At 39.4% G+C, this 26,943-nt stretch overlaps 1 pseudogene; it reads left to right on the top strand.

Annotated features, from left to right (window-relative positions):
• On the top strand, positions 1-25,572 carry LOC101421195 (homeobox protein NANOG pseudogene; annotated as a pseudogene).
• Positions 25,573-26,943: the final 1,371 nt, after the last annotated feature.

The following is a 26,943-nucleotide window of genomic DNA, read 5'->3' as shown; positions in this document are numbered from 1 at the left end:
ATGGTGGAGGTAAGGAAGTAAAAATAACTGTTAAATCCCATTACAACAAAATAAATTAAAAGGGGTAAAAAATGGAAAGATCACAGTTCTAAAGACTGGCTTTTCCCAGATTTCCTGGGAAAGGGAGTTTATTTACCATGATGAAAATGAAACTTCAGCTTCAGAGCTCCTTACATTATGGATTTCTTCCAAACCCTCTTTCAATTATTGTTCACATAATTTTGTATTCTTTTTTATTTAGAGAGAGATTCCCACATCACATTTTAAAAGCTTTAAGTCCTACAAAACTTCAATTTACCCTAGCTTAGTAGCATTCCCTGAGAAATATGTATTGGGAAATATTCTACCTCCAAAATTTTTTTTCTCTCAGAATATTAGCTATTCTTAGTTCCAAATGCAAATTATATATCCAGACAAGAAAGAGAAACATAGATGGCTGCTGGTTCCTATCCAAGGTGAGTAGGCCACATTGGTGATTATATATTTTTTAAAAATTCATTAAAGTACCTCACTTATACATAAAAATACATAAACAATAAGTGTATAGTAATAGGTTGTGAACTTACAAAACAAACATATATAACATCATACAGAACTCTCATACCTAACCCTACCACCAATGACTTCCACTGTTGTTAAACCTTTTTAACTAATGATTAAAGAGCATCATCAAAAATTACTACTAACCAAAGTATTTTCCCCCAACCCACTCTATCATTATTATTACCTTTATATCATTTATATGTGAACATACATAAACAATGTGCATAGTAAAAGTTGTGAACTTACAAAGCAAACATGCATAACATCATATGGGGTCCCTTATATTGACCCTCCACCAACACTTTGCATTGTAGTGAGATATTTGTTATAGATTATGAAAGAATACTGTCAAAATCTTACTACTAATTATAGTCCTTATCTTACATCTGGTGTATTTTTCCCCCAACCCACCCTAATATAATTTTTAAAATATATTTTTATGACAGGAGTTGTAAATTTATAAAACAATCATGCACATGTGCAGAATTCCCAAACAAAATCCCTCTGTCAACACACCACACACCACACTGAGGTGGAACATTGGTTATGGAGTATAAAATAGTATCATCTGATTGTTATCACATCCATAGTGTACATTTGACACACATTTTCCATACTGCCCCATTATCAACACTGTACATCTTTGAGATAGATGCAAGAATATTACATTATTACTGCTAACCACAGTCCATAGGTCACTCCAGTTGTATTTTTTCCCATACTTCTCCCCATTCCCACCATATTTTCCCATATTTGTATATGATCAAATAGTGATGTACATTTGCTCTAGCTAAGAAAGGACACTCTTGCATTTGTACCATCAACCACAATTCTTACCCACCTCTGAGTTTACTGTGCTATTCGGTTCCTAGATTATTCTCTAGTTCTGTCCATTGTCATTTACATCCCAAAATGACCATTTTCAGCCACATCCCCATTTATAAACTGGCTGTTACTCACTATGTGTTACCATCCACTCTATGCATTTCCACACTTTTACAGTAAAGCTAATTAAAACTTCTACGTATATTAAAAATCTGTAGTCCATCTCACTCCTCTTAATCTTCTTTAAGAATCCACCACCTACCACCAGGTATTGAAGATATTTTCCTACATTTTCTTCCAGAAGCTTTATGGTTCTTGCGTTTATATTTAGGTTTGAACCATTTTGAGTTAATTTTATATATGGTGTGAGATAAGGATCCTCTTTCCTTCTTTTGGCTACGGATATTCAGTTCTCTCAGCACCATTTGTTGAATGGCCTTTTCTGCCCAAGTTGAGCAGGTTTGACAAGCTTGTCAAAAATCACTTGACCATACACGTAAGGGTCTGTTTCTGAAACATTAATTGGGTTCCCATTAGTCTATGTGTCTGTCTTTAAGCCAGTACCGTGCTGTTTTTACCACTGTAGCTAGGTAATATGATTTAAAGTCTGGTGATGAGAGTCCTCCAACTTTGCTTTTCCTTTTTAAGATGTTTCTGGCTATTCAGGATCCATTACCCTTCCAAATATATTTGATAATCATGTTTTCAATTTATTTAAAAAATGCTGTTGGAGTAAGCAACTGTGGCTCAATTGATTGGGCTCCTGTACACCATATGGGAGGCCCTGGGTTGGTGTACCAGGGCCTCCTTGTGAAGGCAAGCTGGCCCACACTTGTGGAGAGCTGACGTCTCATGCCTGTGGAGAGCTGACGGCCCGTGCCCATGGAGAGCTGGTGCAGCAAAGAAGATGCAACAAAGGGAGACAAGCAGACACAGTAGAATGCACAGCTAATGGACACAGAGAGCAGACAGCAAGCTAGCTGCAAGGGGGCAGAAATAAATAAATAAATAAGCTGGTGAAATTTTTATTGGGATTGCATTGAATCTGTAAATCAATTTCAATAGAGTTGACTTTTTTTAAAAGATTTATTTATTTATTTATTTTTTCTCTCCCCTTCCACACCTGTTGTCTGCTCTCTGGGTCCATTCACCGTGTGTTCTTCTGAGTCTGCTTGCATTCTTGTCATGCAGGACCGGGAAACTGTGTTTCTTTTTTTGTTACTGTTGTTGTTGCATCATTTTGCTGCATCAGCTCTCGCGCGTGCAGTGCCACTCCTGGGCGGGGCTGCGCTTTTTTCACATGGGGCAGCTCTCCTTGCTAGGCGTGCTCCTTGCACATGGGGCACCCCTACATGGGAGACACCTTTGCATGGCACAGCACTCCTTGCACAGCAGCACTGTGCATGGGCCAGCTCACCACAAGGGTCAGGAGGTCCTGGGTATTGAACCCTGGACCCTCCATATGGTAGGTGGATGCTCTATCAGTTGAGCCACAGCTGCTTCCCAGAGTTGACATTTTAATGATATTTAGTCTTCCAATCCATGAGCATGGAGTGTTCTTCCAATTCTTTAGGTCTTTTTAAAATTTCTTCTAACATTGAGTTGTAGTTTTCTGAATACTAGTGCTTTACATCATTGGTTAAGTTTATTCCTGGCTATTTGAGTTTAATCTGTCATATTTATTTTCACCACTCTTTTGACACTTTTAGTTACTTTTATTGATATAATCTTCATTTCTAGACTCTCTTCCAGGCCTCTCTCTCCTGTCTTTTCTTTTCAGGCTCTAGCACACCCTTTAGCATTTCCTGAAAATCTGGTCTTTTTGTTAGAAATTTTCTAAGTTTCTGTTTATCTGAATATTCTAAACTCACCCTCAGTTTTGAAAGACAATCTTGTTGGATAAAAGATTCTTCGCTAGAAGTTTTTCTCTTATAGTATCTCAAATATATCAGACCACTGTCTTCTTGCCTCCATGGTTTGTGGTTAGAAATCAGCACTTAATCTTATTGGGTATCCCTTATGTGTTATGCTTTGCTTTTCTCTTTCTGCTCTCAGAATTCTCTCTTTTTCTTTGACATTTGACATTCTGACTAGTATTTGTGTCAGAGTTGGTCTGTTCAGATTTTTTCAGATGGGAGTATGTTGTGTTTCTTGGACATTGATATCTATATTTTTTCAATAGGATTGGGAAATTTTCTGCCATTATTTCTTCAAATATTCTTTCTGCCCCATTTCCCTTCTCCTTCTGGGACACCCATGACATATATGTTTGCACCTCTCTTGCTGTCATTTAGTTCCCTGAGACCTTGTTCAACTTTTTTCCATTCTTTTCTTCATCTGTTCTTTTGTATGTTCACTTTCAGAGGCCATTTCTTCAAGCACACCAATCCTTTCTTCTACCTCCTCAAATATGATTCCAGTGTATTTTGAATTTCATTTATTGTACCTTTCATCCCCCTAAGATCTAAGATCTGCTGTTTTTCTGTGTATGCTTTCAAGTTATTCTTTGTGCTCATATAATGTCTTCTTAAATCCTTAATCTCTTTAGCCATCTCATTGAATTTATTGGGGAGGTTTGTTTGAACATCTATGGTTATTTGTCTCAACAATATGTCATCTGGAGGTTCATCTTGTTCTTTTAACTGGGCCATATCTTCCCATTTCTTGGTGTGGATTGAAATTTTTTGTTGGTGTCTTGGCATCAGGCTTACTAGATTATTTATATTTTGTGCAGTTTTTCTTTTTAGTTTAGGGCTTCCTGACCTTTCTCCCATGCTGGTTGTGCATTAGGAGCCAAATATGTAGCTGGTGCTATAATCCGTGGAGGCTCAAGCTGCCTACATTGCCCCAGGGACCAAAGAAGCTTCTCCCAACTTTCTCCTTTGCCAAGGGTAGGGACAGAGTCACACCTGTGTGGAATAATCCAAGTCGTGCAGGCCTAGACTGCAGTTGCCCAGATTGATGATGATGCTTCATGCCCATTTCTCCACTGCCTGTGGCAGGAATGGAGCTGCAGGTGTGGGCAGCAATCTATGCAGTGTGGGTCCAAGATGACTGCATTTGTCCCAATAGACTTCCGATTATTCAGTTTGTGTCAGCCAAAGGTAACTGAAGTTACCCGAATAAGCTGGTGCAGGGTCTAACAGTTTTCTCCCTGCCAGAGGTGGGGTCAAAGCCTAGGCTAGGGCTGTAGGCCGATCTGGGTGAAAGAAACCAGTTACTACCATCACTGATTTTCAGTCAACCTGGTTTCCCCTCATGCTGGAGGCAGAGTGAAAATGGCAGCTACTGGCCTTTTTCAGACTTGGACAGGTTCAAACTTTAGCTGTTCTTAGTATTATTCTTTAGCCTGCTGAATTTACTCATCAGTAGCTGAAGTTGGTGCCCAACCATCTCTTCCTTCCCTGTTTTTGGGAGTGGAACTTCCAATTCCAGCCGTGAAACAACTCCAGAGGTGGCTTGTGCCTCCAGTAGAGGATGGGCACTGGCCTCCATGGCATGGAGCACTCTACTTATGAATCTTCTCTGCAGATGGGCAGTCGCCTCCTTCCATTCCTTCAAGGATGTTGTTGGTTGCTCTTCTGGTCTCCTGGAGCCCCCAAACAGGTTCTTCGGCTACTTCCGGATAGTTCCGGGTGTTTACTAATTGCCCTGTTGCAGGAGCTGACTCTAGGAGCTCCTTACTGTGCCTCCATATCGCTAGTCTCTCTTGACGATCATTATGTTTTATTCTCAAACACAGAAAGGACAGAGATCTATCGTCTTGATAATATCACCTGATGTTTTTGACCATGTATCAAATCATTTGTTGATGACTGCATTTTTTCATTCATTTCTAGAAGTTTTTTTTTAACTCAAGTAGTCAGTAAGAAACCTCTACAAGTGCATATAAACAGTATGATATTTAAACTCATTTATGTCAAGTAGTTTGTTCAAGGTAACATAGGTTGTAATAAAAGATGTTTGAATCAAGTCTTCCTTCTGAATTCAGAGTTTTCCCTCTTAATCACTGTGCCATACTACTTCTCTGGGATAGAAACTTCTTTCATTTTCTTTGATTTCTTTAGCACTTGGATCACATTGATCTTCCCCACCTTTGTCTGCACCCTATCACTATTCCTCTAGCTCACATATCCTTGCTCTACCTTGTTTTCATACAACTTTGATTGATTCTGAAATAATCACAAATTGAGGTTCATCATCATGCAAAACTACAGATTATCCAAGATTGGATAATCTGAAATTTTTCTTCCTGACCTCAGCCTGCTCTCCTTCCACATTTATTCTAACCATGCTTCTACCAAATCTATTTTTTCTTCTATCACTGGAACCCAGCCCATCTTATTAAAAAACAATCCCTTTGGTTCTACTAGCTTCACATTCAATTATTCCCTTCTTTCAAGTAATCAGCCATTGGATATCCCAACTACCTAATCTCTCTCCTCTCACCTCTGAGCTTCTAAGGACTGTAGAAGGAAAATCACAAATGTCTCTTTAGCTGGATTCTGATGCCTTTTAAGGCATTCATTTGCTTTTTAAAAAATTTTTTGAGCTCTTACAATGATCAATTTGTGTGTTAGATGTTGGAAATTCAGAGATGAAAAAATGAATTTTTCCCTCACAAACTCACAAATAAACAGTAAATTATCATATATTTGGTTGTTTTTCTTTTAATAACCATGACTTAGTGTGGTGCAGGAAAAGCTGTGGATTGGAGATACTGACTTTGTCATTGCAATTGGTCCAAGAAGTGTTCCCACTTAGCTGAAGCTGAATAGGGTCTCTACATCCCTTCACTATGGATCATGCCAACTCCATTCTCTTACATCTTTCACAATATCTTGAAACACAACTTTCTTTCCATTACATATGCTTCTCCTTTGCCACTGCAGGCATGTGAATTCCCCTCAGTAGATGCTACCCAGCTGTTAAATGCACTAGGAAAGAATCTGAAGGAATAACTAGACATAGGGGGCAAGTTGGAAAAGAGAAGTGAGTAAAAGAGAAAAATTGTTGAGGGGAAGAAGAAGACAGAGAATACAGAGGCCTGGAAGTCAAAAGTAATTCAAAAAGCGGGAATAACAATTGAATTATTCTACCTGGAGAGCATTGGTGATCTTTTTCCAAGCAGCTTCAGTAGAGTGGAAGAGGTGGTAGCCACATAGAAATGGCTTGGAAAGTAAAATAGGTCGAGTTTGAGGTATTTATGATGTACTCAGAGGGAGGTTGAAAATACAGGTCTGAAGTTTAACAAAAGATCTGTGAGTCTCTTGGAGACTCTCAGGTATCTTGGAGTCTAAAGTTTTAGAAGACTGCCAAGATTGAGTGTAGTGAAAAATACTTTTTAAGGCAAGAGTGGATGGATTTAAATCTACAAAGGAGACCTCACTCATGGAGAATGGGCAATCCAAATGATTTAAACTAATGATAGTCATCCCAAATCCTTTTTTGAGAAAAAATGGTGTATGGAATATACATAAGTAAATATTTAATGGTTGAAATTTTCTATTTTGGAACATCAATGTGGAGATATTTGTGGATGGGAAAAATATAGGCAACAGTACACTATCTCTGCACAAGGAGACACTATCACATTTTACCATAAAAATTCTATGCCTTTAACAGTATCTGCCTATACAAAGTTGCATTTGTATCTTGTAATCTTTGCATTTGAAAAATGGATGGAGTCAATATATTTAAAACTGTACATAAAGCATTCTTCTTATTCAGAATGAGTTTTAAACAAATATCTATGGAGATGGAAGAAAGGTACAAGGTAAGTATGTTTCCAAATAATATTAGACTCGTTCCAAAATTCAGACGCATCTTCAGTATATTTACCACCAAAATCAACTGGTAGGAAGGAATGAAGGGAAGGAGGGAGGGAACCATTATCCCTGAAGGTAATTCTAAGAGAGATTGCACAAAGGTTTCAAGTAACTTAAACAAGGGTTCTACCTCCCAGGTCAACTATGAAAATTATGCTGAGATATATTGGTGTTTTTCTTTAAGTATTTGTCATTTAATATGAACATATGTGTTGTTAAAGACCAATCAGCCAATACACCACCAGATAAAAGCTTGTAGTATTACAGAATCAGATTTATTGTCCCAATTCAGTGAGGCAGTTGTACTTCAAGGGGACCATGGAATACTGCTCTCCACATGAAGAAGGATGGAAGCATCTTTTGTAAGGGTTCCTGTTGAAGGGATCCGTGTAGGGTCTCAGGAAATGGGGATCAGTTCTGGACTTGTTGCTCTTTCTGAGGTGGGATTGGAAAACATGAAGATTAGCTAGGAATTGGGCCCTGTCATAAAGCATGGGCAATCTAGCAATTGGGTATCTCCAGTAATAGATGAGAATAGCAAGGCAGATATGGAGGCATCATCGGTAAAAAAGCAGCAAACACTCAAATTGGGCCAAGGGTTGGGGAGATGGTCATTACAGCATTTTACAGCTCCTGCATGGCCTTGGGAGAGCCAGTGTTTGCTGTTAATTTTGCAGCTAACATTATCTGTGTCTATCCTCCCGCCCTGATTAATAGCAGAATTGCTTTTTCTTAGTCCCAGACAGGTTTTTTTTACAACTTCAGCATGTATATTCTAACAGTTTGTTGAATATCATACATAATTGAAAGGCCTTGTTTAGTTTTAAATGGCATTAAGTGTTAATAGGTACTCTTTAGTTCAAACGCAAAAGGACAAAGTAATTTTTACTTTTTTGGTTAAATTTAAATTCTCTTTTAAAAACTGACTAGGAAATTAAAATCCCCAGTATCTACTTTTTTCTGTCTTGATCATTGACTCTTACAGGACAAAAACAGGACGGTTAATCGAGTTTTACCTTCAGCAGCTACACCATATGTTTTTAAATCCTTCATATTAGTACAGAGTGAGTTTCATGCAAAAGGTGGTCTTAAATAAATTGGCCCAGGGCACCTGCAAATTCCTTGAGGACAATGATGTCATTTTATTCACATTTCTACTCCATTCACAGCTTAACACAAGGTTTTGGATATATGAGTCTCAATAAATATTTGTTGGATTAAATGTTATTTGAAAGATTTTTGAGAGTAGTATATAATTTTTGGGACTTGGAGTTGTCCTAAATATTGCAGGGATAGATGCTGGACGTTATATATCCTGCCATAACCCACTGAATGTACTGGGGGAGAGTGTAAACTACAATGTAAACTATAATACAAGTGGCGCAGCAGTGCTCCAAAATGTATTCACCAAATGCAATGAATGTGCCACAATGATGAAAGAGGTTGATGTGGGAGGAATGGGGTGGGGGAGTTGTGGGGTATATGGGAATCTCTTATATTTTTTACTGTAACATTTTTTGTGATCTATGTATCTCAAAAAAATACAATTAAAAAATGATGGTGGTAGGGGGTGGAGAGTGGGGTATATGGGAACCTCTTATGTTTTGTAGTGTAACGTTTTGTGTGATCTGTTAACTTTAAAAAAAGATAATTAAAAAATAAAATCAAATTTTAAAAAAAGATTGAGTATATTATAGGATGAGAGAGAGAAATGTTGATCTTAATTGTACCTGGAAGTGTGTATGTCATTTTTAAGCTTTCCCAAAGGTGAGGGTATAATCAATCTGAAAAGATAATTCCATGCACTTTACTTCAAAGGAAAAGTGAGTTTTCACATAGGTTTAGTAAAATGATGTTCTATCTTTTATTAAATACTTTAAAATTATGTCTTAGTCATCTTTTATTTTTCTAGCAAGCTACTATTTATTAAATATAAAAGTATCAACCCAACTGTAGAATTAGAAAAAACATATTTATCCTTATTACATAGCATATTTAAAATGATCAAGCTATAATAACTACATTCAACCTATAACTTAGCATGTATTTTATTTTATTTTTTTAAAGATTTATTTATTTATTTATTTCTCTCCCCTTACTCCCCACCCCGGTTGTCTGTTCTCTGTGTCTATTTGCTGCATCTTCTTTGTCCACTTCTGTTGTCAGAGGCACGGAAATTTGAGTTTTGTTATGTTGCGTCATCTTGTTGTGTCTGCTCTCTGTGTGTGTGGCACCATTCCTGGGCAGGCTGCACTTTCTTTCGCGCGGGGCGGCTCTCCTTACGGGGTTCACTCCTCGCGCGTGGGGCTCCCCTACGCGGGGGACACCCCTGCGTGGCAGGGCAGGCACTCCTTGCACATATCAGCACTGCACATGGGCCAGTAGCACACAGGTCAAGGAGGTCTGGGGTTTGAACCGTGGACCTCCCATGTGGTAGACGGACGCCCTAACCACTGGGCCAAGTCCGCCGCCCAGCATGTATTTTAGAAACATGAAGTTTTACAGTGCTAGAGGCCCCAAAACAATAAAGTCTATTGTTGATAATGGTAATCTTTGTGATTGTTTTTCCTCTTTGAAAAGCCATGTCTATGATCGGCAGAACATTAGATAATAGTGATTTGGGGTTGATTATTTTTTCATTAAAAAATCGTTTTTCAAATCTGTTTGTTTTACTGGTGAAGAAAAACTTTGTTTTAAAGTGCAACTGCATACACAGTTTGAAGAGGACAGTTATATTATGATTGTATTTATATTTATACAAACACATACACACAGAGATTTGTGGGAGATTACATAGTTTCCCAATGATCTCTTTACTCTTGGAAACACTAAACATGATTTTATGGAGGCTGCATATGAGAAGGGAGGGTTTTCTAAGGACGGGAATGATGTAAGTAATAGATGGGGGTGAGAAAAATCCTCTGGAAGTTACAAGTCACGTTTGGTATAGAGTGGGTTTTAAGGATGATTTGGATCAGATATGGTGAAAGACACTTTTAATTTGGGTTCCCATCAAGGTTGATCCAGAGACAAGGACTTGGGTACAGGTAGTTACTTTGGGATGTAATCCCAGGAAGAACAAATGAGGACGTGAGACAGGGAAGGGAGAAAAGCAAATAAATAGTGTATCCATGAGCAGGTTACCTCTCTGGGAAAATGTGGCCCAATTCCATGGGAGAATGCCCTGGAAAACCATGTGGAATATAGTGCAGAATTATTCCATGGGCAGAGGGGAAAGGTGGTATTTTTCAGAGAAGCTTCATGCCCCATTGGTTGAGGGTTGAGGAATAAGGGTTAGTATACCACCACACTTCTGGGTTGCCACTGCAGGCAGCTAACCAAGCTCCCAGGTTGCTGGGGGTATCCTTCAGATAAAAAATGAGAAACACAAGGGCTTGAGATGAAAAATTGGCTTCCAGTGAACTCTGGTGAGCTCACTTGATATGAGAAGGGGCAACAGCTGAGTCTACTACAATTGCCTTTAGTGTCAAGCTGAGGATTCCTCAGCTAGCTGAGGAAGTGAGTGGTAAGAAGACAAGTGTAATGGGAAAATGCATATAGAATTGTTTGGAAGGTAAATACTGGTCAGAAGGGCAGCCAGATGTTGAACTATTAAAATACTTTAGACAATAGGTAATCTAGTTTTAAATATTTTGTGTTGTAGATAGAATGGAAGTCACAGTGGGAATGGAAAGAAGAAATATTCTGGATATAGTTTCAAGAAGATGTGTCAAATGATAGTTTGTGGGGGTAAGGGATACAGAAGGGGGGATGAGTAATCATAGAAATTTAAAGACAACTTAAAATTTTTGATCCTAACTCTTTAGGAGATTTATATCAACATTATTAGAAATCAAGAAAACCAGAGAATATTCAGATTGGGGGAGGGTTGAATAGAAACCATGAAATGAGTTTTATTCTGTCAATCCAGTATTATAGGACATTAAGGGCCCTCTGAGTCCCTCCAGGCTCATTTCTACCTCTGGTAAAAATTCTGGTTCGAGCTCTGGTTCTCAATTTGGCTACCTATTAGAGTTACCTAAGGGGTTTTTTAAATACCCTGATATCCATGCTCCTCCATAAGCAAATTAAATCAAATCCTTCAGGGTCAAGTGATTTTAAAGCTCCCCAGGTGATTCCAATGTGTAGCCATGATTGAGAAACACTAGGTTATGATCATAAAGTATTTAATAGGCTCTACTTAAATACTCAAGCTCAGGTAACCAGTTCTAATTCTAGCTTTGTCCTGCTAACTGGATTTTTGCTTCTTTCTGGAAATAATTATTTTTCCTATTCAACTACTGTGCCAACTGCATCCTACTGCCTTGATAAGTTTCCCAGCAAGCAAACCCTCTATTTTTGCCAACCTTCTCTTGACCAATACATGAACCTCAGTCCTAAGGTTAACGCCCTACTGGCAGGTGTTTCTGAGGCCAATACACTGCCAGCTTGAATGTCTCCATCACAGTCCTATGACCCATCCTTAGTCAAAGGAGAGCTCCAAAAATACCTAATGTAGGTAAGATTCTTCCAAAGTTCACAGTAAAGGTAAGGTTTGTCTCTTCTGATGAACTGGAATCTTCTTTCTATCACATAAAAAGAACCCATTATTTTTCCCTTAACTGGGTTCAGCTTTAGTTTACATTTTTGGAAATGTGAAATTAAACTGTGTGGCATATTTGCTATAAACAAATTGAAGTGGGTTGACAAGGTGTACCACTTATTCCATCCTTCTCCTCCACTGCCACAGAACATATTGAATGCAAAAGGAATGACCTCCCGCAACTTCGCAGTCATTCTTCCTCAACAAATATATCCACTTTTGCATCTACATCATTCTAGCCTCTTCCCTTCAGTTTCAGTTTATGAGGTGTTTCTCCCCTTTCCCAGATCTAATCTAAGCCCTACTGTTTTGGATTTCATACTTTCTGTCTTCATCAGTGACCGTGCTTCATTAATTATGAATTAATTAATGAGTTATCAATCGATCTTGCTCATTTACTTTGTATGCCAAAAGGCTATTTGTACTATCCATATTCAAAAAGCACAAACAAGAAAACACAATCATCAAAAATTTTCCTCAAGGCAATACCACCATTTCACTTTCCTTCTATTCACAGCAAAAAATGGTTAAAAAATGGTCTACAGTCAATGAATTCTCTCTCTCAACATACTATAGTCTGACTTCTGACAGCACTTCTTTATGGAAATTGCTCTTGCAGAAGTCCTCAATGACCTTCCAGTTGCTAAAACCAAAGAAATGTTTCACTAATTGCCTGACTTATCCCCCTAATGCTACTCACTCTCCTCTTGAAACCTCTTCTCAACCATTCTTTCTGTAACATTACTCTCTCTTGCCTCTTTAGTCATTAGGAAAGTTTCTGTTCATCTGCCTACCTATGCTGTAGGAATCGCCATTTATCTGTCAAATCATCCTTACTTGAAATCCTGAGTCACTTAGAGATTCCTTTTGGTTTATAATTAAGTTTCATCATTCTAACAGGGCTCTGTTTTGGGTTTGCTTCTTCATACTGCTTCATGCTCTTTCTGAACTCAACTTCATCTGAGAAACACTGGAGTTACTCTGTGACCTAATGCCATAAGCCAACTCTCTCCAGTCCACAGTCCATACTTGTTTCCTGAAACCCCTGGCTAGGGGAATGCCCATAGCAAATGAAAGACCAGAAAAATCTAGACTATGGGACAATACTCAGAGCAACTGGAAAAGGACTTAGAATTATTTGAAGATGGTATTTTAAATGCTGAGTTGAGTGGAGTGAGTGTAGCTCAGTGTTGAGCATTTGCTTCACATGTATGAGGTCCTGAATTCAATCTCCAGTACCTCAAAAAATGCTGAGTTGAGGGAATAACCATTATGGTGCAGATTTGGGACATGGGAACAGGACTTATAAATGTTTAAGCCCAGGAAGGCCAAAGGAGTTGGAAATCTAATATTATATTCAGAAGGCGGTATTGCACTTAGCTAAAGGCTCTATAGATATATCTGCCTCCTTTATTCTGTACAAATCCTTTGGTTGTCTGATTTAGTTGTCTAGGTTTAAAAGAATCTATTCAAGGTGACACCAATGAAAATGTTGGTTTAGGGAATTCCAAAAGTCCATCCCTCCACAGAAGCAATGCATAACTTGGCAAAAAAATTCAGTATAGTTTTCTCAGAACTGTAGAATCTAATAAAAAGCTTAAAGCAACCAGAGGGATCCTTAATCAAGAAAAATAGCAGAATCTTGGCATTTAAGGAAATTGCTATTGAATCACTAGCTGACCCCCAAGGCAACAGAACAGAGGCTTTAGTGGCCATATATAACAAAGAACATAGATTTTACAAAATTAGTTCAGAAAAGTCACTAAACAAACAACAGAAACTACAACAAGTGGCACCAGCAAACCCTGGGGAAAGAGTAAAATCTGATTTCCAAAGTTACCACATTATAATATCTGAAATGACTATTTTTCAATGAAAAACCATGATGCATGAAAAGGTACAATAATGTATGGCCAATATAAAGGGAAAAATGAAATTAATAGAAACTCTCAATGAAGATCCCAGGTATTAGACTTCAGACTTTTATTTATTTATTTATTTATTCCCTCCCCCCATTGTCTGCTCTCTGTGTCCATTCGCAGTGTATTCTTCTAATGTCCACTTGTATTTTTAACAGTGGCACTGGGAAACTGAGTCTCTTTTGTTGCATCATCTTGCTGCGTTAGCTCTCCGTGTGTGTGGGGCCATTCCTGGTCAGGCTGCACTTTCTTTTGTGCTGGGCAGCTCTCCTTATGGGGCACACTCCTTGCTCATGGGGCTCCCCTACACGGGTGACACCCCTGCATGGCAGGGAACTCCTTGCGTGTATCAGTACTGTGCATGGGCCAGCTCCACATGCGTCAAGGAAGCCTGGGGTTTGAACCGCGGACCTCCCATGTGGTAGGTGGATGCCCTATCCATTGGGCCAAGCTTCCCTAGACAGATTTTAAATCAGCTATTTTAAATGTGCTCAAAGAGCTAAAGGAAACTATTTACAAAGAACTAAAGCAAACCATGAGAATGTTGTCTCTCTGAATAGATAACAACAAAACAACAACAACAAAAACACAGAAATTCTGGATCTGAAAAGTAGAATAGCTGAAATGAAAAATTCACTAGAGGGTTCAACAGCAGAACTGAGCAGGTAGAAGAATTAGCTAACTTGAATTGAAGATAAGTTAATTGATATCATTATCTCAGAAGAAGAAAGATATAAGAATGAAGAAAATTGAACAGAGCGTAAGAGACCTGTGGGACACAATCAAGTGCACCAACATAATGGGAGTTCCAAAAGGAAAGGAGAAAAAAGATAAAGGGACAGAAAAATATTAGAAGAAAGAATGGCTGAAAACTTCTTTATTTAATGAAAGACACGAATATACACGTCCAAGAAATCTTAATGAATTTCAAGTAGAACAGACTCAAAGAGATTTATGCCAAGGCACATCAAAATCAAGTGGTCAAAAGTTAAAGAAAAGGCACACCTCACCCTGTAGTACACCCACACCCATGTATGGGGTGTGTACTTTTTTCTTTTCCCTCATTTCTCAATAAACCCTTTACTCCCTTGACAAAAAAGTTAAAGAAAAATAGAGAATCTTGAAAACTCATCCTATACAATGGTCAAGATTTCCAATTTCTCACCAGAAACCATGGAGGCCAGAAGGCAATGGGATGGAATATTCAAAGTGATGAAAGGAACAAAAACTAGTCAACTAAGAATTGTATATTTGGCAAAACCATCCATTAAATATGGCAGAGGCTGTAAATGGTTATGGTATAGTCATCTTGCCCTACTTACTCTGTCCTATCTACTTGTCTCTTCACAGTTCCTTAAACATACCAAGATTCTTCCCACCTGAGGGTTTTGGCCCAACTATACCTTCTACTTGAAAGGCTCTCTTCTCTTGGTAAATCTCATGTACCTTTCAGGGCCTGATTTAAATATGACTTTTAAAGGAAGTGTTTCTTGAACCTCTTTAATTGAATGAAATAATACACAGAAAATGTTTACCTTATCACAGTACCTTGAATATACCAGGTGCTCAATAAAAATCTGTTGAATGAATAGACTCTCATTGTTCAATAATGCACAAAAAGCCAAACATACAGGGATACAATAAAAAATACAATTGCCAACAGAGCTTGGGTATTTCAGCTATCTATAAATGCATAGTGTTTCAATTATATCAGTGAAGATTTAAATAAAGTATTCAGATATAAAACATATTTTAATTTATCTTGTTTGAGTTACCTGCTCATCTTTGGGCAAAAAGCCTTTTCTAACTCATCTTCTGAATGACTGCTACATCATCAGATCATATGTCAAATGATTCTCATGTTTGTAGAAGCAATATGGCATATAAGGATGTGCATGGAGCATGAGTAAATGTGGGTTTTATGGCAAACACACCCTCATTGTCTAACATTAGCACACTAACATACTCTTGGGTGAATGTCTCCATGATAATGGCATGTTAAATATAGAAGACATACATTTGGCAGGAAAAATCCTTTTCTTTTCCCCCACTTTTTTTTAGCAGCACTTGTAAGCAGAGTTTAACCTTCCTTGACTGTGTTTATACTTGACAAATGTTGACAGAAAAGAAAAACATTCATTGGGCCCCTTAAATGGCCTGTTAATTGACTGGAGATTGGAAAATAGAATCAAGATTGTTCTTTTGAATTAACCAGAAGAATGCTATAGATCCTGATTTTAAAACCTGACGGCAAGCTGATGGAACAAGATGACGCAATAAAGAGACACAACAAACAGGGAGCAGAGGTGGATCAAGTGATTGGACACCTCCCTTCTGCATGGGAGGTCCCGGGTTTGGTTTCTGTTGCCTCCTAAAAAGAAGACAAGCACACAATGAACAGATACAGAGAGCAGACAGAAAGCACAAACAATGAGGGGAGAGGTTAGAAATAAATAAAATCTTTCAAGAAAAAGAAAGCTAATATGGCATGTAGAAAGTACTATGATTACACTGAAGAAACATTCTATAAACAAGAAAATTTTTCAGAAATTTAGAGGCCTGAAATGAAATTAATTTTTTAAGCATGATGCGTTTGGGGGATGTGTAATGTCTGTGGAGTCACCTATAATTTGGGGGCAAAGTTGGAAGATGGATCCAGAAAGGTTAGATTATGAAGGATCTTGTATACCATGCTAGGGAGGGTAGTGAAGCTACAGGCAGATCAGGATTGTAATTTTGTCTCTGCCATTAAATATTCTCCCCCTGAAAAAGAATTTTAGTTTCTTTACTTGTACAATGGAAATAATTACACTTACTTCATAAATTTGGTTTGAAGTATAAAAGTTTTACTAATACTCAATAAATCTTAGTTCCTTCCCCAATCTATTATGCCAAAGAAACTATGTTGCACACAATGAGGTATGTTCAGAGTATTTTTAAAGCAACGGGGTAATTGGATCAGAATTGTGCTTCAGAACCATCACTCTGGCCACATGAGGAAGATGGATGAGGTGGTGGAATGATGAGAGGCAGCGAGAAAAATGAGGACTTCAGTGCTATGAAACAATCAAGAGCATGAGGATTGGAGCTAAGGTCATGGTCATATCTGCTATTTCCTCAGTCTTCTTATGACATCCTTAGGTGCCATGTGCTATATCAATGCCCTCAATGGGGTAGGAGAGCACAAAAGAATCACTTGTAGTTTCTTGTGGTCTCAATTTTCTAAAAGTGAATTTGATGCTGAGTCCTTGCTAACCACATTGTTTTATGAATTGAACCCTGTACGGTAACTATTGAGGACCCTGCATTTCATTACTTCCCAAGGTCTATCTTATTGTGTCTCACCCCATGTTTCAACTCCTACCCATTTCCACTTCGGTCCCATCCCCCTATCATTCTGATACTCTGATTCACTGATTCATATTAATGTGATAATGGCACATGACATTTTCATTAATTACAGTTTCCATGTTTGCTTTCATCTGTGCTTTCTGAAGACCTCCTTATACCAAAGTGGTTACTACTCATTATTATTATTTTTATTGTTTTTACACAAGAAAATATAATGTTGGGTTTTATTAATTTTTCTTTTTATAGGTACTGGGGCCAGGGATTGAACTGGGACCTCCTATGTAGGAAGCCGGATCTCAACCACTGAGCCACATCAGCTCCCCTGAGTTGGTTTTTTTGTTTGCTTGTTGTTTGGTTTTTTGTATGTTTGTTTTTAGGAGGCACTGAAGACCTCCCATGTGGGAAGAAGGTGCTCAACCGCTTGAGGCATATCCGCTTACCAGGTTTTATTTTTAAGAGCAATGATTCTCAAACTGAGCTCGTCATCAGAATTAATTGGGGGAGTTTTCAGAAACTCTCTATGCCCTCACCACATCCTATACTAATTATATCAGAATCTCTGGGGGTAGGATCCATGCCTCAGTAAATTTTTAAACTCCCCAGCTAATCCCAATGTGCAGGCAAATTTGAGCACCAGAGATTTAGAGAATGATCTTAACCTTTAAAGTGCATACAAATCTGGGAAGCAGATTTGGCTCAAGCAGTTGGGTGCCCACCTACCACATGGGAGGGTTCAGTTCCTGGTGCCCCCTAATGAAGATGAGTAAGACAGCAAGCTGATGTAACAGGGCGGCACAGAGAGCTGATGCAACAAGATAGCACAACAAGGAAACATAATGAGAGACACAACAAGCAGGGAGCAGAGGTGGCTCAAGCGATTAGGTGCCTTCCTCCCACATGGAGGGTCCTGGGTTCAGTTCCCAATGCCTCCTAAAACAAAGACGAGCAGACAGAGGGAGCACACAACAAGTAGACATCGAGCTCAAACAATGAAGGCAGGAGAAAAAAATAAATAAAATTAATCTTTTTAAAAAAGTGCATACAAATCATCTGAGGCTCTTGCTCCAAAGCAGATTGTGATCCAGCAAGTCTAGGGTGAGGAGAGTTTGCATTTCTAAGAAGCTCCCAGGTGAGGCTGATGTTACTGCTCTGAGGACCACACTTTGTGTAGCCAGGACTTGGTGCACAGTCAGTGCATCTGTTATAAAACCATTTCAGGACATTTTAAAGGAAATACTCTTATTTATGATTATCAAGGAACATTTTTCTTCTTTTCCCTTTGCTCCCAGGGCTACATTGGGAATTTTGACTAAGTATTCAACCACTGTTTGCCCATCTCCTTCACATTATAAGTAATTGATCGAGTGCTAATGAAAAGTCGAATGTGCTTCACTTTAACAAAGTACAGCCAAGATTTGCGCTTGGCAACACATTATACAATTTACCCTTTTAATAGATCTTGATAACCTTGCTATGTGAAAGGCTATGTTGTACTGGCCCTTAATCAAATTACTTTAAAAGGACACACAACAAACCAATGTATAATCATAATTAAGAGTGGTAAATGAACATTTAATAGATGACAAACAAGGTAAACCCATTTATAGTGGCCCTTTCTGTCTGAAAATGAGATATATATTATGAGATTAAAGTTCATCTGCGGAAAGTGTGCTGATAATACACATTATCTCCCTCTAGCTACAGTAGTTCTAACTACAACAGATAAGGCAAATTGTATTTATTTACACTGCATTGCTCTAGTTTCGGTGGTTTTTAACAGAATTGTTATGAAATGTTTAATTTCTCATTTGTGTGTAACATTCTTATGTGTGGAATGCCCACCTCAAATGCTGCAGAATGTTTTTGGAATCAACCTTCCGGGTCTGTGCCCTAATCGCACCTCTTACTTCCATCCATTAGATCTCAAGCTGGAGGAAGGTCTCAGAAGTGGCACTGGCAGTTTCCCTTTCCCGCATTCCAACACTATGAAACTTATGGGCTCCACAACGCTTTTGGCTAAGTCCTTGGAACGCTCCTTCATATTGTGCAATTGATTAAAAAAAGCATACACACACATGCACTTGCATGCACACACACACACAAAGTCTTTGGCTAAGCAAAACTCCTGGAGAATATTCTCCTGGAATTTTTCAAGGCTTTTCTGAATGGTAACGTCCAAACACTACCAGCTTGTTTACTTTTACTGGTGAAACTGCTCTTATAAACCTGGGCTATAGATTTTACTTCCTCCAAATTACAGTACTCTTTTACTTATTTAGTTCTCTCCCCTTCCCCCTCCCACCCCCAGTTGTCTGCTCTCTGTGTCCATTCGCTGTGTGTTCTTCTGTGACCGCTTTTATCCTTATCAGCCGCACCGGGAATCTGCGTCTCTTTTTGTTGTGTCATCTTGCTGTGTCAGCTCTCCGTGTGGGTGGCACCCTTCCTGGGCAGGCTGCACTTTCTTTCGTGCTGGGCGGCTCTCCTCACGGGGTGCACTCCTTGCACGTGGGGCTCCCCTATGCGGGGGACACCCCTGCATGGCAGGGCACTCGTTGCGAGCATCAGCACTGTGCATGGGCCAGCTCCACACGGGTCAAGGGAGCCTGAAGTTTGAACCGTGGACCTCCCATGTGGTAGGTGGACGCCTTCACTATTCCAGTGAAGGTGCATAATAGGATCCGGCTTGATAAACTGTCAACCAGGAGCTTGTGGCTCAAGATAGCAGGTAGAACACATACATTTACCTATTCCCTCAAAATCCTATTGAAATAGCAAAGTAAATGGTATAGATGGATAAATCATTACAGCTTTGAGAAGTAAATGATCGATGGGACGGAAATTTTGATAAATGTTTGGAAAATAGAAAGAAGATAAGTTTACATTGATAGATTAGCCAGGGCAGAGGAAAACATAAGCCAGAAAACACACAGAAAAAGCTATTGAGAATGTTGGCTTGTGTTTTTTGTTTTTTTGGTTTTTTTTACCTGGCAGAGCCCTGCAAGAAGCTCCCCCGGCAGAGATGGCAGGCATGGAGGGCAGGAGTGTGTTGCTGGGTAGTAGTTCAGATAATTCATTAAGGAACCATCCATGGAATGGCTTGCTCAGTCAACAGGAGAAAGAAAAGAAATTCCAGGATGGCAGTTGGGTGCAGTAGATCTAGAGAATAACCAGTCCACATTATTCATTATTTACCTTGTGCCGGGCACTGCTCCAGATGCTGAGGACAGCAGTGAATGCCTTGGCCTTTAATCTCATGGGAGAGACAAACAATAAACAAATAATCCAATGAACATACAACAGATAATGCTAAGGGCCAAGAAGAAAGTTAAGCAGGCAACAAGGATAAAGAGTGGTGGAAGTGCTATTTAGGCAGGGAGGTCAGGGAGTGTCACTCTGAGGACATGACATTTGAGCAAAGGCCTGATGGCAGTGAAAAGAATAAATCATGTGATTAGCTGCAGGAGGTGTGACAGTCCAGATAAGGGAGGTTGCAGGTTTGAAGAGTATCAAAGAGGCCATGTAGTTATAGCCCAGTGAGTGATGGATAGGACTTAGAGAGACAGTCAGGGCCAGATCTGTAAAATTTTCAAGGATAGGGCATTGGAAGCTTTGAGCAGTATACACCCACAATCTCACTGATCTTTCAGGATCACTCTGACTTCGGAGAACTAAGTTTTGGCAGAGCAAGAATGGAAGCAGGAGACCAGTGAGGAGGTTATTGCAGAGGTCAGACATTATGGTGGCTTGGGTCTGAGTGGTTGTGATGGTGATGATGGGAAGGTGGTAGACCTGAGACACACTTTGAAAGCAAAGATGATAAAATTTGCTACTGAGTTAGCTGTATGGGTTGAAGAATATGGATCCAGGATAACTCACATTTGAATGAGGGGTCAGAAGGCTTCAAGAAATGTGTCCTAGTAATGTAGTTTGAGTACCTGGATCCAGCCATGCCTCAAGCCTCAGGAGGAGGCCTTTGAAAGTTCTGGTTTGGTTTAAGCCCCTTTGAACAGATTGAAAACTCTCAAGAATTTATGGATAATCTCAAAGTATTCCGAAATACCGAAGAGTTGCAAGTACTGCCATAACCCGCAATTTTGTAAAAGTTGTGGCTATCTGCTAAACTTTTGTTTTACTGGTAAAACGTTGTTATTTTTTCACCATCTGTCTACAAGAAAGTGGCTGGGAATACTGCTGTATAAAAGTTCAGTTAGGGAAAAATTATTCTTCAATGTTAGGCAAATGTTCCTGCTTTCCCCCACTCAACACTTACATATCTAAAGAACTGAACTCTTGGAACATAATGGTAACATGGTTTTCAAGATGAACAAGCTCAGTATAGGAGTTCTGAGGTTGTTATTGTATCACTTCAACCATCTCTCTGTAACAGGTGAGATTGGCCTCACGGCAGCAAGTTCAGTGTGATCAGCCACGAGCTTCTCTATCAGATGTGTCCCGTTGGTTCCCTGCCTTGTATCTTTTTTGCCCATGCCTCTGATTCCACCCACATCTGGGTGGACAGTTTTAAGCAGGCTGTGACTATTTTCATGCTGACTATTTTGCAATACCGTAGATACTGGTGGAAACTTGGTGGCAGCCCTCACCTTGAGGGATGGGAGTTAATAAATACTGCTGCTGCCTCCTTTGGGTGGACAATTCTGGGAGGCATGTGGTATGTTTCTCCAGGGCTCCTGGTGGAATTGTCCCTATTGCCCACAGCAGGGGTCTCAGCAACGCACCTTTATTTTGGCATTTCCTCCTTCCCAGTATCACTTTTCCTATACCCTCACCATCCCTTTCTGGGATCACCTCCCAAGCACATGCTTGCGGTCCTTGTCTCAGGCCTGAGTTCAGGCAGCTCAAGCTAAAACAGTTTCTTTATAATATCCCAGCCGCACTCATCATGCCAAAAGCATCAGTTTGGAAATAAAGTTCTTGATTTTCTTCATCACTGGTCTTTGACTTTGCTGCAAAGAAACTCACCTATGTTCATTCACACCATTTTTTGTCCTTCATATTTGTATCATTGTGGGCTCAGAGAGAGCAATTAGGTTTATGGTACTACTAATGTTAAATATATTTAAATCTAGGCTCAAATGACATTATCCACTATAATGATCCCTTATTCAAATACATTTGATATGTGTGTGTACAGATAATTTCAAATGCACAAATTTGATTTAGTTGGGCAATGTATCATTTCACAAGGTCTAATGATTCCGACTTAAATAAATTGTAATCTATCTCTAAGAACTCACACTCATGAGGTACTGTTACTGTGTGCGTGTATATATATATCATAGTTTGATACACTCACCAACTTTGTGAAATAAACTCAGAAAACATATTTACCCTTATTTTGCAGAATATTAAACTAGAAATCAGAGTGAATAGGACAGGGAGCTAACCTTTGGCAGAAGGGACTTGAGCTCTTACCATCAGGGCTGGCAAGATTGTTAAAATCCACCCAGTCATGTGGAGGAGTAAAGGTTGAACAGCCTAATGAAGCTATAAGATCCTTAGATGTGTAAGAAACTGTTTTCTCACTGCTGGTACAGCAATTTTTAAACCTACCAGTCAATTTAATAATTAGATAATTTGACAAACACCAGATATAGAGATGGGTTCAGTATTGGTAGAGTCAGTAAAACAAATGGATTTGGTGAATTAGTTTCCTTGAACAGAGTGGTTGTATGGCTGATTTGAAAGTTGATTTTAGAGACTTAAGGAGTACAGGAAGCATACAAGTCATCGCTGCAGTTCAGCCGCTATGTGACCTATAAGGCAGCTGATTACTTCCTCTGTAGCTCATCTGATGGAAAATAATAATTAAAACTTCTTTAGGGGTTTTCATGAGTCAGCCGCTGAAATCTATTCATTCTTCCATAAATATAGCTTTAAAACCTCTGGCTCTTGGAAGGGAAAAGAGTGAGACCATATTTTGAATTTTATCAGCCACTGTTCCTCTACAATAGGGTTAACTCAATATTTACCTTTAAAAATAAGGAAGACGCTAATGTTAAGCCCTGTTACCTGTTTGTGAAAGGAACTGAATTCTGAGGCCTTCCACCTCTTTTAAACCCAGGTTGAGAATTCCTATCACACGCCAGAGCATCATGCCTTCACACGTCAGGATCGGCTTGCTGTGCAAAGGTCAGTTTTTAAATTGCACCTAGCTTTATCCCCACCTGTACTCCACTCCTACATCCTTTAGTGAAAACTGCGCTACTTTGACGTTGAAGGTTGCATTCAGGCAGGCAGAATAGCATTACTCCCACCCTGAGTTGGAACTGATAATGTATTCTGTTCAGCAGGTGTCCAACTGACCAAGGTCATCACACAATGAGTCAGTATAAATATCCAAATTGCCATTGTGGACAAACTCAGCACATGACAGGTGCAGTTGCTGAGTGTCCTTTTGTCTAGCTGTCACCGTGGTCTGAAGACATGGAAGAAATCAAATGAAGAAGCCTGTGTCTGCCTTGGAAGGTTATGTCTTCACTAATCCTGTAGCAACCACTGGGCTAGCATTACTTGGTGCAAATCTCTGCATTGGAGTGTTTGGATGATTTTGTTTCTCACGAGCTATTTATTCAAGGGAGGAAAAAATGGAAAGTGGAGAGATGAAGTCAGTTTTCTCCTGACATTTCCAAGGATGAACACTGGTGAAGGACAAGCAGGCAATCTCTCCTTAGATTCAGTCAATCCAAAGAAGCTAGAAAGTCCTTCAGAGTTGTGAATAGAGGATTACAACTTCAAGAAAAACACAAGTAAGAAAATCAGAAGACTCTGCTTCTGGGAATAAAGGGGAATTATAGGCAATATAAGTTCATGGTTCTCAGCACTGCACTTCACTTTCAATTTCAGACAACCTTTGAAAGTCAAAGTCAAATGTATCAAAGACGTGTGAGGATGAATGATTAAAGTCACAACAAATGGGTTTAAGTTACGAGGATTTTAAAAATAGAGTTGATGAGATGAAAAGAGTTGTAGAAAAACCCTTGAAGGATGTGGGCTAGAACGAATGTACTGAAATTAGTTTATAGCATTTTTTTTTATGATTTCATAGTGAGAAGAGATGAGAGAGACATTAAATGCTTTGCTCAGTGTTACCTCATTAGAAAGTGAATGAGTGTAAACTTAAGTTAATTTTCAAAACTTTAAAGGTGTCAGAAAATTTTTGTAAATGGCCATATTGAGAGGGAGGAAAAGCCCTTGAATGATTCAGAACAAAGATATACTTGTTAATACTGTTTAGGCTGCATTGGGCTTGTTGGCTATTGTTACTGTGGAAGGACTCCCTTCATCAGATCTTTTTTTTCATTTTTTTCTTTATTTTCTTTTAAGTGTTACATTCAAAAAATATGAGGTCCCCATATAACCCCCATCCCACCCACATCAACAAATTCTTCCCTCGTTGCGGCACATCCACTGCACCCAGTGAATACATTCTGGAGAACCACTGCAGCACATGGACAGTGGTCCACATTGTAGTCATACACACCTGTAGGTCTTCCTATTTCTTGAAGATCTTCCACTCAAATAGTCTTTAAGCCTGATTTGGCCATTCTCACAGTCTAGGTCTTCAATTCTTTCCCCCCTCCTTCTACTTAATAACGTAAGTGTGGATCTAGTTTCTCCCCAAAGCCTGCCATGCCCTGGAAGAATCTGACTCTAGGGAGTCCTCACCAATACCTGAGATTTATAAGCCCGAAGAAAATTATGCATTCCTGCAAGTGTCATCCGCTGAGACACACCAGTCAGAGACAGTCCCTCCTCTTCCTTCCTCCATGGACCTGCTTATTCAGGATAGCCCTGATTCTTTTCCACCAAAAGTGAAACTATCTGCTTCTGTAGAGAAGAGCACAGGAAAGAAGGAAGACGAGGGCCGGCTCAAGAAACAGAAGATCAGTACTGTGTTCTCTCAGACCCAGCTGTGTATACTCAATGACAGATTTCAAAGACAGAAATACCTCAGCCTCCAGCAGATGCAAGAACTTTCCAACATTCTGAATTTCAGCTACAAACAGGTAGCTGAGAACCAGATAATGAAATGTAAGAGGTGACAGAAAAATGCCAACTGGTCAAAGAGTGGCAACAGTGTGTGACCCAGAAGGGCTCAGCACCTACAGAATACCTGGGACTCTACTCTTCCTATCCCCAGGGTGCTTGGTGAACACTGCTCCAATGTGGAGCAACCAGACCTGGAACAATCAGACTTGGAGCAGCCATTCTTGGAACAGCCAGTCTTGGAGTACCAGGTCTGGTGCACCCAAGCCTGGAATAACCAAGCCTGGAACGACTAGGCCTGGAACAATCAGGAATCCCTGCAGCCTCAGATCCAATTCCAGCAAAATCCTCCTGCCAGTGATTTAGAGTCCTCCTTGGGAAGTGCTGGGAAAGTCGTAATGTAATACAATAAACTGTTAAGTATTTTAGTGCCACACAAACCATGGGTTTATTCCCAAATTACTCCTCCATGAATGAACAGCCTGAAGATGTGTGACAATGTGGGTGAAGATGGGTATATAATCCAACCTTGATCTGGGCAGAGTCTGCATTACCTCCTTCCTTGCAGAATTTTCTTGAGAGCTGTGAATCTGACTTTATCCTGGTTTTGTTGTGTGACTGTGGGGGTGGGGTGGGAGTGGGTGTGTTTTGAGTCAAATCAGAGGTTAAAAAAACTCAAATAGGCCAGATTACCTTGGCTGCCTTGGACAACATAAAAGATAAGATATCCATGGCTATCAAAAACTAGATATAATATTTGGATATTTTTAGGATCTAGTCTCAAGAATAGGAAGTGAAAGTATAAAAGATGTGTGATGGAATACTCATTTTATAGGACTGGGAGGCTTCCCTTACTAAAAAACTGAATTGTTAAGATGAAGGGTTAAACTATCAGGAACTGCCTCATTGATTTTCTCTACCCCTTCTGCTCTGTGTTTTACTGACTCTAATTTGTTCATTAATTTTTGTAGATAGATGTTTTGTTTTGGCTGTATATAACGGTAATATTATAGAAGTTTGGCTGGTTGATTTGTAAGTTTAAGTATAGATACATAAAAAATACACATTTAAAAAATACTAGTTTAGAGACGTATTTCCCCATTTCACCAATTAGAAGGTTGAAGTTAAACGATTTGTCCAGTGCTCTATCTTTCAGGTAGAAGAGCCCAAACTCAAAGCCAGGTCTTTTGACTGTTAGCCCAGTTTTCTCATTACCTTACTAGAGTTTCTGTAGCACTCTTGGAATCAAAATATGCCCCAAAAAGCTCTGGATCCTACAGGGCCTGCTCACTTCTCTCCATCCAGGCTCAGTGCAGCAATGGCTGTGTGGCCATGCTTGCTCTATGATGAGAGAAGACGCATATCCTTCGCCTCTCTCTCTAATGGTGCAGCTGGCCAAAGAATATATTTTTGAGCACCTACTGAGTGCCATTCATTGTTCTAATTGCTGGTATACAGAGTGACAGATTTCTTACCCTGAAGGGACTTCTATACTGGTGGTGGTGGGTGGGGAGAAACAATCAACAACCATCAAAGGACCAACTAAATAAATCATATCAGGTTCTGAAACATGTTAGGAAGAAAATAAAATTGGGAAATATGATAAAAAAAAATAACTACCACTGGCAACTGATGATGGGCACTGAGGTAGGCTGGGTTTTTCAGCTAGACTGGTCAGTGGGGTCATAAGGCAAGGAGATGGCTTAAGCAGCAGAGATAATACCCCAAATAGCAGCTGGAATACTGGAAATGGCAAATACTGAAATGGACAGTGAAATAACACTGTCGTTGTGTATCACTGTTGTGGTCCAAATGATACACCCAGGGTTTCAAGTCTGGGCCAAGAATTGTGGACATACAGAAAAAA

Source organism: Dasypus novemcinctus, chromosome X, assembly GCF_030445035.2.
Source record: "Dasypus novemcinctus isolate mDasNov1 chromosome X, mDasNov1.1.hap2, whole genome shotgun sequence".
Lineage (NCBI taxonomy): Eukaryota > Metazoa > Chordata > Mammalia > Cingulata > Dasypodidae > Dasypus > Dasypus novemcinctus.
The sequence above is the reverse complement of the archived record's forward strand: the minus strand, read 5'-3'. Positions and strand labels throughout refer to the sequence as shown.